Source organism: Micropterus salmoides, unplaced genomic scaffold (genome assembly GCF_014851395.1).
Source record: "Micropterus salmoides isolate LMB-PRFRI ecotype aquatic unplaced genomic scaffold, ASM1485139v1 Ms_hic_scaffold_585, whole genome shotgun sequence".
NCBI lineage: Eukaryota > Metazoa > Chordata > Actinopteri > Centrarchiformes > Centrarchidae > Micropterus > Micropterus salmoides.
In genome coordinates this window covers 1-18,757 of record NW_024044332.1, presented here as the reverse complement: position 1 = coordinate 18,757, position 18,757 = coordinate 1, and the positions used below count along the sequence as shown (strand labels likewise).

Genomic DNA, 18,757 nt, shown 5'->3' with positions numbered 1-18,757 from the left:
TGAGGGTCTCCACTGTTGGTCAGTGACTTAAAAACAAAATCCTGATGCTTCTGCAAGACTAACAAGAAAGAGACACTAACCCCAGAATAGTAAAGGCTCAAATTCATTCTTGCGCTCCAGTGATAATCTCTTTGAACTACTTACCAACTTGATCACATGATCAATGCAAGCAGCCCAACCTCAAGCTCCCACCAGACTCTGACAGTAAATAAGTGGGCAGTGGACAGACTCCACCCTTTTGAGTCAATGTGAAACTCTGAGTCTGACTAATGCGTTTGTCTGCTCTTCTATTGGAATTCGGGGAGTTTAGCTGCTGCATGGCCAAGTCAGACCCTGGAGAAGTTTCTGGAGGGGGAGTAGAGTATTAGAAAACAATACACACAGGATGTATTAGCATATTGAATGACGAGGCTCACAACACAAAAAAACATCACATACACCATACAAGTGCTCTTGAAAAAGCACTGCTGCAATGTGGGGGATATTAGCCATTTACAAGACATTTGTCGAGAGTTTGTGGTAGGATCAAGGCCTGCCTATCCCTAGGCTACTGTATGTAGAGTCCGTTTTATCCATGTTTGGTGGATTTCAGCTTGTGAGGGCGGTGCCTCTTTTTCGACAGTATTTGTCTGTGTCATCATTTAAAAGACTGTTTCCCCTGACATACTCAGTGTGTTTTGAGGTTGTTGTTGTTTTTTAAGTTTATCTTAAAGCAGTACTCACTTGTTTATTTATACAATGAAATTTATTGTTGGCTGTAATCATTCCTCCTTGTAATATTGGCCATGGAGACAACCCTCTCATATGTGATTCCAGTGTAAGAGGGGGAACAAAATCCACATATTCCTAACAATATTAGCTGATTTGATTGAGGCCCATCTTTTATCAGTCAAGCTTTATTGACCTTGCTTCTGTATAATGCTTCTCTTATCCCTTGGTTAACTGTGAATAATTGCTGCAATCTTAGTTACCCAAAGTGTCTTTCGTAAGTTACGGTTTTTTGTTCCCCCTTAAATTTATTGGAAAGCAATGGAAGCGGATCACTTCACACCTAGTATGGGCAGGAGGAATCACTTCATTGACCAATAGCTCAACCAGTTGATTTAAGGCAGACTTACTAACGATAATAATATGCTTCATTTATAAATTTGTGTTTTACATGGAAAATTAAGATAAACACTTTATCAATAAAATAAAAGTGTGAATAAACAAATAGAACTGATAAAAAGCACGTTAGAAACTATAGTAAACAAACGTCCTAAAGCTGAGGGGTCTTTACTGCAAAAGCTCGTCACCTTTAGTCTTGAGTCAGGGGAACAGCCAGCAGAGTACTCATAGGGGGGCAGCCATTCAGCAAAAACAGTGATAATGAATGTTGTGCTTGTGGATAACATATCTTAGTGGCAACATGTACAGTATCTCACAAAAGTGAGTACACCCATCAGATTTTTTAAAATATTTGATTATACTTTTCATCGACAATACTGAAGAAATGACACTTTGCTAAAATGTAAAGCAGTGATGTGCAGCTTGTATAACATGTAAATTTGCTGTCCCCTCAAAATAACACATCACACAGCCATTAATGTCTAAACCGCTGGCAACAAAAGTGAAAATGTCCAAACTGGGCCCAATAGACATTTTCCCTCCCCTAGCTATAAGAATATTGCTAAGACCCTGAAACTGAGCTGCACCACAGTGGCCAAGACCATACAGCGGTTCAACAGGACAGGTTCCACTCAGAAGGGGGCTGCCATGGTCGACCAAGAAGTGGAGTGCACGTGCTCAGCGTCACATCCAGAGGTTGTCTTTGGGAAATAGACGTATGATGCTGCCAGCATTTCTGCAGAGGTTGAAGGGGTGGGAAGTCAGCCTGTCAGTGCTCAACCATATGCTGCAAACTGCATCAAATTGGTCTGTGTGGCTGTCGTCCCAGAAGAAAGCCTCTTCTAAAGATGATGCACAAGAAAACCCTCAGTTTGCTGAAGACAACGGACTAAGGACATAGATTACTGGAACCATGTCCTGTGGTCTGATGAGAAGATAAACTTGTTTGTTTCAGTTGGTGTCAAGCCTGTGGCGGCAACCAGGTGAGGAATACAGTGACAAGTGTGTCTTGCATACATGGGGGTGGGAGTGTCCTGCTGTGGGCTGCATGAGTACTGCCGGTACTGGGGAGCTACAGTTCATTGAGGGAACCATGAATGCCAACATGTGACATACTGAAGCAGTGCATGATTCCTTCTCATCAGTGACTGGGTCGCAATGTAGTACTACAACCCCAAACACACCTCCAAGACAACCACTGCCTTGCTAAAGAAGCTGAGGGTAAAGGTGATGGACTGGCCAAGCATGTCTCCAGACCTAAACCCTATTGAGCATCTGTTGGGCATCCTCAAACGGAAGGTGGAGGAGCGTAAGGTCCTAACATTCACCAGCTCCATGATGTCGTCATGGAGGATTGGAAGAGGACTACAGTGGAAACCTGTGAAGCTCTGGTGAACTCCATGCCCAAGAGGGTTAGGCTGTGCTGGAAAATAAAGGTAGCCACACAAATATTGACACTTTGGACCCAATTTGGACACTTTTCACTTAGGGGTGTACTTACTTTTGTTGCCAGTAGTTTAGACATTAATGGCTGTGTGATGTGTTATTTTGAGGGGACAGCAAATTTACACTGTTACACAAGCTGAACACTCACTACTTTACATTGTAGCAAAATGTCATTTCTTCACTGTTGTCACATGAAAAGATATAATCAAATATTTACAATAATCTGAGGGGTGTACTCACTTTTGTGAGATACTGTAAATAGAGAATAGCAGGGGGCAATAGATGGAGTCTTGGGGAACACCACAGGCCAGAGGGACCACTGAAGAGGAGGTGTCACCAACAACTACTGAATAAGTTGTTAAACCTATTTAAACCGTATCCTTGAGGCTGACGCCCATTTCAAGGTGATCCAACAAATTGCATGATCAACAGTATCAGATGGAGAGCTATGATCAATAAAATTAAAATTCCCCATCATAAGCTGTTGGTGATACATCATTTGTAGCAGTGTTTCTGTGTGTGTGTATTGTGATTATGTTACTTCTCTGTCTGTAAGGTGTTGATCCTTTGTACGTCAAGGGTCTCTTGGTCTACATGGAGAGACCTCTGTTGTTATTAGTGAATCAGTGGCTTTTTTTTTTAGCAACATTAGTTGTTTTAGAGAACAGTCTCTTATTCTGTTGAGGTATTTCAGACACATATCTCGAGTAACATCCTGCTTTCTTTCCCTTCCTTTTCCTTGACGGCACTCAACTATACCTGTGTCAGATGCTACAATGGGGTTTACCATCTATTAATGAGTGCATTGAAATACCCTGGTTCCCTGTCAGTTCAGTGGTCTGAACTCTTACCGCAGACAAATTGAATCCAGCCAGGTAGATCTCCTGGGGCTATCCCACAGAACTGGTTCCCCTAGTCATGCATGCCTGCCACTGGACGGGGAGAAACGGTTAACTGTTAAACAGCCTGGGGGAGCAAAGAACCAGCCTCACATTCCTAACCTCTCTCTGGGCTATAAAATGTGGAGCCCCAACAGTTTAGCCCCTCCTCCTCCTTCTGTGTTTGTTTTCTGCCTCCCTCCTTCTGCCTCTCAAGTGGTAGAGAGGCCTGACAGGGACATACCATTCTCCAACCACAGGGGAACTCCTTAGTTGAGTGAAGAAGGTGTGTTCATTTTAGAGCTTCAAGCTTCCTGCCTTCCCCCTCTGTGTTTTTAGTCAGTGGACTGGTCCGAGGTGGAGGGGAGCAGTTGGAGGGGAGGTTAGAGAGGAGAGAGTGAGAACAGCATTTTGAAACCCAGCTGATCAGAGCTGTGGTATTCTGCCACAGAGGCAGAGGTAGATTGAGCGTGACTGGAAAAAGAGAGAAGAGAAGATAGAGAGAGCAGCTGAAACCTGTGCGATTTTGGGACTGAGAATATACAAAGAGAAAAGGAGAAAAGAAATGTCTCCTTCTTTTCATGGGAATCTGGGACTCAAGTGAACAGAGGGGCTCTGTGGAAAGATGTGAGAGCTGCTGGCAGGGTGCAAGTCTGAAGAAGAAACACAGAAGAGGAGCAGTCAGGCCCTGGAAACCAGTCCAGTGAATCCTTGAGTCATCAGAGGGTTCTAATAACCCCCTGTGGAAGGAAGGAGTGATGTCTTGGCTGTCACCCGTGTCATGGGCCAAATGGACGTGGACGGCAGTGCGAGGGGGTGAGGGAGAGGAAGATGAAGAGGGGCAGGAGGCCAGCGAGGAGAGGGAGCAACATGGAGAGAGAGGAGAGAGAGGAGAGGAGGAGAGATGTCAAGGCTGCAGGCAAGTGTTGTGCTGGAGACTACTGACACTGTGATTCACACTGTCTGGAAGGGGCAATATCACACGTGTGATCATGTGTGTCTGTGTGTTTGATCGTGGTGTGTGCCCACCTGTCAGGTTGAGGAATCTCTAATATGATGACGTTAGATGGAATGGGCAGAGGAAAGAGGGGGAGAAAAAGCACACATTTCTTGTATTATCTGCATGACCATTTTCTTTTGGTGTACATGCGGTAACGTCAAATGTGTTGTTGCCATGCAGCTCTGACACATTTCTGGCATGGCCGCGGTTTAGACATTGTATGAAGTGAATGTTTTTCTCAGTCTCGCTGGTACGTCCTCATTTCTGTGGCTTCACAGAAATAACACACTACGGTGCACTACACTACAGTCAGTTACGGTTTAGTTCAATTAAGTCATCATTGCTAACAAACGGACCTGACACACATGCTCAGGGCTTCATCTCATTTTTGTCTCTGCTCCTCACCTTTGCTGTGTTAACCGTATTGTCTTGGCTATTGTTCTAAGTAAACACAGAGATTAACAACTACTTCTTTTGTGCTGACTTCCGCACTTCCGCACTTTAACTTTTTATTGACCAGATAGTGTATCACTACTTCACCTTGAATGCTCAAGTCCATGTTTGAGTACTTTCCTAGCAGTTATCTAACCAGTGACAGTGATGTGGCTTCCTGAAGTGATCAGATCGAATTGAATGTTGAAAGCATAAGGGGTTCATGTAAACTACAAACTGTATTTGTTTCATTCTTCCTATACTGTTTGTAGAGTGCTAAACATGTGACAGGAAAGACAGGGCTGCCCATTTCCTCTTTCTCTCTCTCTCTCTCTCTCTTACTCGATCTTTTACTTTCTCCCCATTACTGAATCAATTAGTTGCCAAAGCCCAATACAACCTCAGAGGAATGTAAGGTAAAATATAGATGCATTTGGTACAGTGAAGCCCTTTAAAATCACATCAAAGTTTTCTCTTTGCACACGATACATATTACTAGAAATATTCAAATGTTTATTTGATACTGTTCTTTACACATCAGATTTATATGCACAACAGCACTGACACTTATTTTTATCCAAAAGATGGATAGTTTTACACCTTAAGGGCTCTACAAAATATTAAAAAGAAACTAAAGTGGAACAGTGTTAGAAGGTAACATAACCTGCTGTGATGAGGGGTCACGAGTAGACGGATTCGCTTTAAAGGATCACAAGCTAAAAGGGTCACGAAACACTGCCTTAGATCATGATGCCATCAATCCTGCAGTATCTTGAGTCAAATAATATCTGTTCAATTTAACATATTTGGGGGAATAGAAATAAAAAGTTGTATTTGTCCTTAAATTTGCACATAGTGAACATTTTAATGCCACTAGTGCGGTTCTGTTTGTGCAAGTCGTCTTTGTTTGCTTATTCAGCCTTCTGTTTTTGAGTAAACTCCGTCCTCATCCTTTATCATGTTTTAAATGTTTGGGAAGTTCACACTCTCTCTCTGTCTGTCTCTGGCCTCCACAGCTCTGACTCAGAGGGTCAGTTTGACACTCCTGAAGCAGCAACTCCTGTTCGCGCCCCTCCGACCTTCCCAGGAGAGCTGGAGAACAATAACACTGATGCAGACAAAACAGGTGAGGCCACTGCTGAGCAGATAGAAAGAGAGAAAGAGAAAGATCAAGGAAAGACAGCGTTGGCGTACTGTCCAAGGCGTAAACACACTGCAGGAACACCTTGGGGGGGAAGCTGAAGGTTCTCATTAACATTTCAAATACTGAAATGTTTTTCTTCTTACTGTGCTTTTTCAAGCGCAGTAGCATAGATTATGGACAGAATGTCCCTCCGTGATGTTGCCATGGAGACAAGAGCCTTTTAATGTTGCTCTAAAGGTTCAGACATCACATGTGTGTGCATGTGTTTGTCTTTATCAACGAGCAAAAACAATGTTTCTAAATGTGTCAGCTAAGTCATCTTTGTATATTGAAATAGTCATTTTAAATAGCACATATATATATATATGCATATATGAATTCCACTACTGTGTCTAAACTGCGTGCATGGAGTCTCAGGTTCACCACGCCAGAGTAATTGGATACATATGCTGTCTGACTGTTTCAGGAATGTACCCACCTACAGCAATTTTGCGTTAAATTGGAATTTGCCTGCCCTTTTTTTTAACTATGAGTACCACGACAAGTTATGTCATTATTCAAGTTTCTTATGGATCATACAGACGTGTTATAGAATTGCAATGTAATGCCTAAGCCTTGTCGAATATGTAACTATTGTTAATTAATTTATTATTGTGTTATTCTAATCACTTTGATTTGTTAACTTGATTTCATTTTCTTGTTGGATGTTCTTTTTACATATATTCAAAATAAACATAATAATAATAAGCAGGGAAACGTGTGCCGCATGCTTGGTATGTAAGTTGGTGTGCACACCTACTAGGAGTTTTGGGTGTGATGATGGCGGAAGTGCTGTCGTCGTGGTTTGAACCACTAAGAGGAGGACCTGTAGCAGTGTGTGGGAACGGCCTTTGCTCTGGAATTCAACAGGTTCAACAAAAGCTTTGGTTCACCCCCGTTTTGCATTGGTATCTTATAGAGGTCACAATGAGGGGAGTGACTGAACAAAGCTTGTTATCAGGCTGAAATCGTCGTGTAGCTCACTTTTTAGAGAGGTTTTCACGAGACCGTGCGTTTATATGAGGCACTTGCTGTTTCGGTAGGAATAAATCCTTCCTGTAAAACAGCTCCAACAACATTTTCCAAAAGTTTAGATTGTAAAGGTCGACCAGCATGGAGTAGGGAGGGAGTTGACTTTTGTTTCAACCATAAACATCCTTTCCTGCAGCTGTGAAATAGGAAGTTTGAATCCTGGCAGGCCGGCGTTGAAGTGCCTCTAGAAACTTCTTTGTATGTAAACTCGTTGATGCTGTGTCTGTCTGTTTGTGCCCATCCACAGCCTACATGAGCATCAGTCTATACATGATAACAGTTTATAAATATTTAATTGATAGTTAAATGCTTTGTTAAAGCCAAAAAGGCACATAGCGTTAACTTGATTACATTAATTGATGGATACTTGAAGGCTGCTTTTCATGTCTTCTGCAGTGAAATGCATGATTAACTGACATTTGACTTGAGTTAGTGCATATGCAATTCATTATCAATACTATTTCTCATTGTTTTGGTTTTACAAACTGGAAATTTGCTATAAATATGTAGATGTGTGTTCTAGTGAAAATAACTATGCACAGGTACATAGCACTTCTTACTCACACTAGAATCAATAACAAAATGGTAAAGAAAAACGGTTCATTTAATTAATCAATTAGAACACATGTTTTGCATATTATTGCAAACAGACAATGCAGCTGCAGCTGAGTGCAAACACAATGAGAGAACAAAAAGGGACTCTTAGACGTTTGTGTTGAATATGCATGTGAATATGGATGAGGACATGTTTGTATGGGCTTGTTGGACTGCAGAAATACTTTGAAAATGACACTCTGGCAACATGCTCATGTGAATGGAAGCAGGTAGAAACACAGCAGGCTGTGCTAGTCTCCTAGCAACATAATATTACATGAATATGGCGAGATGACAGGCGCACTGAAATATGTTGGTCTGTCAGAAGGTTCCCTGGAGCCAATAATTACACACAACAGCCGCTGTCCCTGTTGTCCTTAACACACAACACAAAATAAATCACTCTTATCTTAATAAAGCTCTTATTTTCACCTTTCGCTCTATTTTTGAAAGCACCACCTGGTTTAAATGCCACGGCCCTCATAGTAAGACATCGCCATGGCAACAACAGCAATTGAAACAGTTGGCTGGCTATCCACCAATCAGGTGTCACCTTTAGATGTGATTGGAGAGATTATTAAAGGCAGAAGAAGTGTGCATGCAGTTTTAATGTTTGCATTTTGAATATGTTTTTATGGCTAATTTTAACTTTTCCCTTGTTTCTTCTTCAGATGTGGATCAGGAGGAGCACCTGATAGTGACAGCTCCTGTTTGGGATCAGGATATTTGTTCAACCACAACATGGGTCAGGACGAGCCTGCTGCCCCCATGGGTGGCCCACTGGAAGTGAACATTCAGACCCTGGAAGAAGAACAAACAGAGACTCTCCCAGAAGCTGTGGGCACTTTCCCTGCGTCATCCTTAGTGAAGGAAACGTCTGAAGTGGCTAAGTGCACAGTGCCATCCTCTGAGCCACTCCAAGCCCTAGTCCCAAGCGAAGTTGCACATCCTGTCCCAATATGCCACCAGCTCCTGCTCCCACTCCTGCTTATCTTGCATCTGCTCCAACAACAGAATCAGAGTCAGTCCAGAGCAGTGGACCTGCAGCCAGCCAAGCTCCAGAGCTCCCTGAGCAGAAACCTCTTGCGGAACCAGAACCACAGTGCAATGGCCTTAACCAGACAGAGCCCACTCAAAAGACTAAAACCAGCAAGTCTAAGCCTCCAGCCCTGAAGGTAAAGGCCTCGCTCGATGAGCTTGCCCAAAAAAATGAGGAACAAGAACTTCCTGTTCCCAAAGCCACTTACAAATTTGACCCTGACCAGCTGGATGACAGCTTTAACCCTTTCACCAGTGGCGGCTCCAAAATCCAAAACTCTCCCCCACCATGTGGTTCAAGCTCTTCCCTAAGACTCGAGCCACTCGGTGGCTCATTTCCTGTCTGTGAGGTCAGCCCAGCCTACAGCAGAAGTGGAGATGAGGGAGACGTCATCAGAGGCGAAGTCTGTGATGTTGGAGTTCGGTCTGGACGAGGGGACAGTCAGCAAGCCACGTCCGAGGAAGTTTAGGTGGTAAAAAGACAATCAACAAACTCACAGCTAAGAAGCAGAAGCCCAAAGAACCAGAGGCTTCCTGCAAACCTGCATCAGAACCTACAGTGTCACAAACAGATTCTCAACCAGTGTCAGAACCAGTTTCTCAACCAGTGTCAGATCCAGTTTCAGATCCTCTTCCAGAAGCTGCTTTGCCAGTTTCAGACTCTACTGCACCTCTGAGCCTTGACGATGTTCCTATTCCTAAGACGGGAGCATATAACTTCGATCCCAGTCAGTGGGACGACCCGAACTTCAATCCGTTTGGTAGCAACAGCACGATGAGCAGCTCTCCAGTGCTCCCTAAGAGCTCCTACAGTTTTGATCCAGACAATTTTGATGACTCTGTGGACCCTTTTAAATCCTCCAAAACCCTGAGCACAGAGGACTCGTCCAGTAGCGTCCCTCAGCCGGAGAAAAAAGTAAAAGACGGAGGCAAACAAAAGGCAGGGCACCCGGCAGGGGAGAAGAAAGTAAGGCAGATTCCCAAGGCAAGCAAAGAGAGGACAACCACGTAAGTCTACAGAAAAATAAAAACTTTCTATATTGCCCAAGAAGTTCCGCCAATAATAAAAATTCAGTTTTCAATTTGTATAATTTATATTTTCATGTAAGGTAATGTAGGTTAATTTATTCCACTGAGCTCGCCCTTTCTTTGACTGATGTGGTAATATTTACATCTGCGAGAGGTTGGATGCATACCAAACAATGCTTTGAACACATGTCAAACATTTAACGCTGCATACTGACGCAATTCACAGGTTATATATAGGCTCTTTAAAGTACTTATAACTGCAGTGGTTTGGACTAGTTTTATTTTTTCCCATGTCTGTCAGTATCTTGTCTTTATGCTCAAACTATCTGAGTATCTAACATGCTGAGGTGAACACCTCTCTTCCCCCTGGTCTGTTCTCCGTTCCCTTAATCAATATCCTCTCCATCCTTCATCCTTCCTCCCCTTGTGTGTTACGCAACCCTCCCCCCAACCTCTGCTTTGGTCCACCTCTATTAGCCCCAGGACATCTGAACAAGTCAAGTTTCTCTGTTTTCTGTTGTAAGTACTCTAACTATCGGCGCTGTCTTTCTTTCGTGCATGCTGGCGTACCATTTTACTCTCATCGGCATGTGCTGTGTCAGAACTGACTGTTGAAGGAGCATGTGAGGGACATAAATGTCCTCCTCTCTACCCCAACTCACAAGGCCATCCCCCTGATACGTCAGCAAGTTAATTAGTCCCGTCTTGTGATCCCTCAGAAGTTGGGCAGCACTTGTAGGGTTGTGCAAGCTATACTAGCTATGTATGTAGCAGTACCTCATTTATTATGGGATTATGCAGTCGGCTCAAAAGGCAAAGAAATGCTTGCAGATCTATGGTTGTAGAAACAGAAGGAAGAGGAATTCAAATATTTCAGGAGCACTACATTTGGATCTATATATTCTGACACTTGTATTGTCGTCATGTGCTTGTCTTTCAGGAATTCCTGTAAAGTTCAGAGATATGATGAGAGCCAGTCCTTGGTGCTTGACGTGTGCAATCAGGTAATGTGTGTTCTTCTGTGTGAGCGCTGTGTCATCTGAAATGTTTCACCTTACTGCAGTGATGCTGCAATTGCTATTATTCAGCAACATCTTGGCCTCACCTTGTCACACACACACACACACATGCACGCACACACACTGTGACACAAGCTGAGCATCAGCAGTGTCTCCGGCTCTGCAGGGCTGGGTCTGGCATGGTGACAGATCTGGTGACTTGCAGTCAAATATTAGCCGGCTGCTCCCATGTGCCCTCAACTTTATCACCTCCCGCATCCTTAAGTGATACGCAAAAGATATTATAAAATACTGTCTGTAAGTCTGTAAGGTAACTTATTGTCAGACAGTTTGTCAAAGCCCTCTGATGTTGCTTTATGTAGTGTAACTTCCCCAGCATAATGCAGTTGAAATATATCATTAAACGCTGGAGTTTCTTTGGATCTCTTGGAATGTGATAAGTGATACTTTCCTGTCTGAAGTGACGCGCAATTGTTCAATAAAATGTTAAGCCAAAAACGGTACATTTACATTTTCAATGCGCTTGGAAAACTTTTTATTAAAGCTGCTAACTGAATGTTTTTCTTCCTGTAAGGAGTAGTTGTTTATGTGAACAGTATATTTTATTTTGTCAATTTTGATATCTGAGCGTGACACGAAACACGTTTGTAATGTGGAGCCCCTCTTCCTCCCTTGTCTCCAGGGAGAGGATGAGGTGGTGGTCCAGACCCCAGACATCACTCAGCGAGTTCATCACGCCACTGATGAGGAGAAGCTGGCCTCCACCGGTATTATCAGCCAAACAACAGACGACCAGGAGGAGAGAGGAAAACCCGAGTGCAATAAAGCCCCAGCAGAAAAACTGCCGATCAGTGATGTATCTGTTATGGATGGTATGTTTGGATGTTCAAACCCTCCACTGTTTGTGAGATTTAAAGCAGTGTTTGGAGTTAAATGAACAATAGCGATAGTAGTGAAAAGAGAAATTTTGGCTTCACAGATAGGGGTTGTTATTATTAACTCATGCTCAAGATGACATTTTTTTCTCTTGAAGTCAACTTAAGTGGAAGGACCAACTGGCCCATCTGTTTTATTATGTGAAACAAATAGCACTAGTAGACTAAATAATTCTGTCTATAGTCTCATGTTTGGTCTCTTTTATTCTACCTGACCTTCTAAGTTTACTTGTGATGTAGTTAAGAGAGTAGTATCTTACAGGACATATCAAAGTAAATTTTTGCTCAGTGTGTATGCATGAAGCACGGTGTTAAAGAAGTAGCAATGACCAGAGAGGTGCGATTTCCAACAATATGATGACTTGGAGTGGAGTGATTCAGTTACTGAAGAATGTGTCGAACTTTGTGAAGAAGAGAAATAGAGCATGCATGGTCAGCAAAACTATGTCCTGGATATAAGAAAGTTATACATATTACACTGGGAAACACATGCTTCCTACAGTTGTACATTAAAACAGTCCGTGTCAGTGGTGCAAGTATCACACCATCTTTTACCATGGAAACAAGACAGCTAATGAAAACTAAAAACATAGTGCACAGATTCTTAATGCTAAAGTTGACATTGTGCGCTAATGGGCGGATCTGCTTGTTTTTTGTCCTTTAGATATGGGTAATTGGTACAATAAACAGTTTTCATTTGTCACTGACTTATGTGTTATTTCTGCTCAAAGGTCCCAAGACTAAGACTGCAGATCACCTGGAGGAGAAGGACACCTGCAGTCTGAAAGATGACATAGTAAGCAGACTATGGGAACCACAGGAACAGAACAATATGAATATTTAAACACGACTGACTTGGTTTGCACCAAGTGTTCTTTATATCAACTGGGAAGAAGATAGAGTCATACTTTTATATTATGTCTTACTGGGACAACAGTTAGCTTATGTTGCTTTCTTATGTCCTACTAGCTATCTTTGACACCACAATTCACACAGTAGACCTTAAAATCAACATAGAGCACTCCTTGCAAAGACATCATGTGATCTGAAATGAAAAGTAAACAGCAGAAGTAGTGATTTGTGACCTGCATACAAAATGTAAGGATCATGGATGTCCTTGTCAGATCTTAAACTGAGCATAAATTATATTTTCTGCATGTTCCACAGAGTGAGATATCAATTAATCAAACAACAAAGGTGACCAGCAGCGAGGGCTCGGACACAGCAGCCCTGTCCCAGGATAACATACCTCTGAGTGAGTTGGACAAGGCCACAGTGCTCACCCTGATCAGAGAAGAGGTACGTCACTGTCACACACTCGGAGAGACAGCTCTAAATATGCAAATTATTTAAGATTTTTCTCCACATGCCTTGACTCCCAATCAGATCATCACTAAAGAGATTGAGGTCAACGAGTGGAAGAGGAAGTACGAGGAGAGCAGAGCCGAGGTTTTGGAGATGAGGTATGAAGCTCCACTGTTTCCCCTGATCCTTGATTCAAATTACATGCCGGTGTAGAACACAATATAAAGAATTTAGAGAAACAACGTTGACAAGTGGTGTACTTCATATTCTTATCTCGACAGGAAAATAGTTGCAGAATATGAGAAAACAGTTGCACAGATGATCGGTAAGTTGCTGCCACCTGGTGGTGGTATATTCTACAGGGTTTTGTTAAAAAGGTGTTGCACGTTATGGCTCCAGAATGCCTATGTAGCATGTGTATTTCATGACTGTTCCCTCAACATTGTGACATTTTTGTTGTGTTGGACTGTTGCAGTGCACAGGATCTGAAGTGTAAAAAGAGTCAACTCTGAGCTTTATTTTGAGAGTGTTTATAAAGAGTCTTTATAAACACTCACTTATTAAAGTCACCATATTTAATATTTGTTCGCTGATCTTAGGTAGTAACACCAGACACTCTCTAGCTTCCCTTGTGATGCTCTGCAAGGCCTCTGCTGCAGCTAGGTGGTCCTCAGAGAGGGAAACACATGGTCAGTTGTACTGAGGTCTGGTGCCTGACCTGGTACTATATTTCCATAGTTTGGCCATAAGAAAAACTCATTGTTTGCTTGGCTTGTATGTTTTGGACTGCTGTCCTGATGTATTGATACATTGATAAATTGGAGGACTACTGTGTATAAAGTCCCACACCCAGTGTGGACGTGAACGCACTCAAGCATCCACAAGGCTGAGAGTTGGCACCAGTCACGTTTTCACATTAAGTACATTGTGCTGTAGTAGTCTACAGATCTAAAAACAGTGGAAAATATACCACTGCTCTGCATTTGACAAATCCAGCCTTTAAGATAATGTGTACCTGTAGCCCATGTATGTCCATTACATCTTATATTCTGACTCCTCTGTTGGTTGCAGAGGACGAGCAGCAGCAGAAGACCCTATCCTGCAGTAAGTCAGTCAGGCAGTTGACCATAGAGAGAGATCAGGCCATGGCCGACCTCAGCTCTGTGGAGCGCTCCTTTGCTGACCTCTTTAGGAGGTATGAGAACATGAAGGGAGTCTGGGGGCTTCTCAAGAAGGTCAGTAGAGCTTCGGTATGACTCTCATGAGATGCTATCCAACCCACTGCCACATAATAGCCAGATCACTAAATATTCTCTACATGCATCCCTCCAGAATGAGGAGGTGCTGAAGAAGTGTGCGCAGGACTACCTGATGCGGATCAAGCAGGAAGAACAGCGATACCAAACCCTCAAGGTGCATGCTGAAGAGAAACTGGACAAGTAAGCTACCCCTATTTTTGATTTCAGGATCAAATCTTTAGACAGGTTTTTTTTAAATTTCATTTTGACAAACTCTCTTGTCTCCTTCACTTCCTCTCCAACAGGGCTAATGAGGAGATAGCCCAGGTACGTGCTAAGGCCAACGCTGAGGGTGTCGCACTAAGTGCTGGCCTGAGGAAGGAGCAGATGAAGGTGGAGTCACTTGAAAGAGCTGTCCTACAAAAGGTAGGATGACTGCAAACAGGATTTAGATGGATTCAGTGTGTTAAACTGTGTGCGTGCAAAGCAGGGTGAGCTAAAAAAAACCTCTTTAGATAATTGAGGTTAAAAACACTCACTGGGAGAGTTTACTGTTTGTGTGCTGGCTTAGACTTCACTTTTTAAGTCTAAAGCCTGGTAAACTGTGCTAAACAAGGAATGTTTAAACATCATGTATTACTGTCAAATTAACTGTGGTATGTAGGAATTATTACTCTAAACACATCACAGTTAAGGTAATTTGTGGACTTATTTCACACCAGCAGTAAGATTACAGCACTTTAGAATTATGTTTAAGACCATAATTCTCACAAAGCCGGTTGTTTACTCTCCCTTCTCATTGTCTTTGTATAAATACATGTCTTCACGTCAGCCTTTCAGGTTTTTGTTCCAAGAGGAATGTTCAAACCTTTTCTTGTTCTTGCATTGGAAAATTATCTTTTCCTGTTATGTGCAATTATAGTCCAACAAAGTTTAGTGCAAAAATCCTACTCCTGTGGCTCACAATGTTAAAAAAAGCAAAACAAAAAAACAGATTAATTACAGTGATTTCTAAAGTGCTTCATTTACAGTGATCTGTAAAATCACTGTCAAGTCTTTTAAGATTCATTCAGAGTCATTGAGTATAAATCCACAGCTGCCAACACATTGGGGACAGTGTACTAAAACCAGAATGTGGTGAAAATGAGAAGAAATAAGTGGAAAATAAATAAATCCCTGAAAATAAATGCAAGCAAAAGATGCAATAAGAGTAAATAATAACTACATTGGCTGGTTTGTACATATTTCAACCACGGAGTGTTCCTTACCTGCTCTGTCAGTGTCAGTGGGAGAAGTGCTTAAATCCTTTACTTTAGTAAACACCATAGTCTAAAAATGCTCCATCACAAATAAAAGTCTTGAATTTAAAATGTATATTAAGTACCAGGTAAGTATTATCAGTAAAAATTTACAAAAAGTGTATAAAAAGTACTCATTTTGCAGAATAGCTCCTTTCAAAGTGTCATATTATATACAATAATATTATTATTATAATATTATAGAATTTATATTATTCTGTTTTTGTCACTGACAGCACACAACATTTTTTAATTTAGTTTGTCAATAGAAGGATAGCATCATATCATAAAAGCAAATCAAATGTCTTCTTAAGGGTTTCAAAGAAAACTCATGACTAAAAGTGTCAAATAGTAGTGAAGTAAAAAATACATTATTTATCTATGAAATGTAGTGGAATAGAATTGTAAAGTAGCATAAAATGGAAATACTTAAGTATGTCAAACCCCTTTTCTAAACACTCTCCCTCCCTCTTGGTTCTCACAGAATCAAGAGATTGAGGAGCTCACTAAGATCTGCGAATGATCGCCAAACTGGGACAGAATAAGAGGCCTTTAATCAAATCTCACTGCAACATTGATGTAAATTCTGTACATGTTCACACTTGCACATGTTAACCTTTCTTTCTCTCTGTCATATGGTTTGGTAGCTTTTTAAATATTAATACAGAAACAGAACTTGGTCTTCTGATCTTTTGCGACCGAAATATGAAACCAGATATTGTGTAATCGTGTCATGGCAGGTGAAGAAGCACAAAGTTATCATGAGATGTAGTTTTAATTATTTGAAGGAGAAGCGCCATGGTTTATGATCTTGTCTTTTTTTTATTATTTTTAAGTCTAATTTTATGGTTCGGAAGATTCATCAGTTTTTACTAGTTTGTTGTATTACAAGGATTTCCATTAACATGTTATGCAGCTTGTTTAAGACAAAACTGTAGAAAATAATGTGGGAAGTAAGGGAAAGACGATGTGGGCGCACAGCGCAGACATCTTTACCACAGTGCATCTAAACTATAATTAACTGTGTTGATGAACGGTTTTGACAAATCTCTATTGAGTGCCTGAGCTGATCATAGTGCATTAGTTTTCTGGCCTATACATATTTCTTGCTGACTTTGTAATACTGCTGGTTATCTTCTTTCATCAGTAAATGAACTGTAATTTATGGAATATTTCTAGTTGCCTTTGTGTTTGCTTCACAGGGTAACATAAACAACGTGCGATAGAAGTTAAAGTTGTCCCCCCCCCCCCAACACACACAATCTGTGGGATCATTAAATATAAAGAGCACTTAAGAGAATCATATCCTAAATTCTGTTTTATAATATTTTATAAATTTGATGATAGTGTGATGGTGGGTAGATAGAAAGTTCAGTTTGAAGTTCAAGTAGTATAAACTTATACATGTGTGTCGCTGCCATGATGATATTGTTGTTCACATTTAATCTGTGAGCCCAATGTTGCTGGTGTGCCTTTATTTTCTTAAAGAAAAGGTTTGTTTTCTTGTTCCTTCATGCAGTGTTTCCAACTCTGTTGCCAAAGTGTACTGTATACAGTATATCTTTTATATCAAAATTTCCTTAACAACAGTGAGTTATAATTGGTTTGCAGTTTTAATGCTTACCTGCAGCAGGAATGGGCACGGTGGGTGCATTACTCTTAAGGGGATGCTCTGTGTTTTGGTGAGTGTATTCATCTTGTAATAATATCTCCATTGATAACATCAGCGTGTTCTGGTGGATTGATCCTGAAGGAGCGCACAAGTGCATTTGGTCAGATGTGTTTCAGGTATATAAAGGACATTCTTCCGTCAGCACAATCAATGCCAATGTCATTGTGAAATGACATGTATGTCAGTGTCCTGTTGTAGTGGGTGTTACGGTAGTCTGAAGGTTGTTTTCCATGCAAATCCTTTGTTACAGTACAATATGGTACATTTTATACTTTATGAAAAGAATATCTGAATTTTGTTCCTAATTGTAAAATGAAGAATTAAATATCAGATTGGTATGTCTCTATATTTTGTGCATTCCTGAATAAAAGATTAATTGTGCCAAAGTTCACTCTTTGCCTGAATCATTTAAGCTAACATAAGAAATCAGAAACTCATAACACCTTTGTTGTTGCTGAGTCCACAGCAGTGATAACACATAACACATGCAAACTCGGTCTTTGTTATCCCTACAGGGAAGCCAAAAGCCACATTTCATCACTGTTTTCATGCTCTTGTTGTCAATGCACCTTTTACAAACATGTCATTAGTTTGTGAGTCAAGAGCCAGCAGTCTCCTCCAGCAGTCAGATTTAACAATGACGATGTAGTCATAAACGTTTCAACAAACAGCCTATCTCAGGTCATGTGGCATGGTCCACGACAGTGACTTTGCTAACAGCCGCCCATTTTTTAACCATTTCAATGTTTATTTGTGATGTCAAATTGAAATGAAAATTCACTATAAGTTTAAATTGTACACTGTAAATTTTTTACTAATCACAACAACACAACAGCAATAGAGTTGCAGCTGTGTCTGGTCTGCTTCACCATTCCCTGTTATGTTGCAACTTCCTTACCTAATATTGTTTTAAAAATTTATTTTGTAAACAGTTGACATTTTATATGTGTACTTCCCTTCATGCTATTTATAAAGTAAATGTTGTATACAAATTATAAAATTATATACAGATAAACTATTTTACATGATGTAGTGCTGAGGATGAATTTAAGGGTCTCACAGCCTGGGGGAAGAAGCTGCTCTGAAGTCTGGTGGTGCAACAGGAGATACTTCTATATCTCTCACGGCAGCGGGGTGAACAGGCTGTGGTATCCTTTGGGCTCTTTGCAGCCACCTCACCTCACCGATATCACTGATAATCGGTATATATTTCCGATGATCTTCTGAGATTAATCACCTGCTGCAGAGCCTCGGTCCTGGTCCGTGCACATCCAATGCCAGCTGTTTCCGTCAGGATGCTTTCTATACTCCCCTGTAAAAGTTGACAGAATTTTCACTGTAATTTAGCCTTCGTCAGTTTCCTTAAGAAATACAGTAATTTCTGAACTTTTTGGCATTGGTGGCTGTCTTGAAGCAGGTAGGCCATTCTCCTGTGACAGTAAGATGTTGAAACATCAGTAAAACATCAACTAGCTGACTTTTAGTAGTACACGCCCAGGGATGTTATCAGGCCCAGCAGCTTTACTCATATCACTCTCAGCAGGACTACCT

At 41.3% G+C, this 18,757-nt stretch overlaps 1 pseudogene; it reads left to right on the top strand.

Annotated features, from left to right (window-relative positions):
* The first annotated feature begins 4,101 nt into the window (after positions 1–4,101).
* LOC119889670 lies at positions 4,102–16,113 on the top strand (annotated as a pseudogene).
* The last annotated feature ends 2,644 nt before the right edge of the window (positions 16,114–18,757 follow it).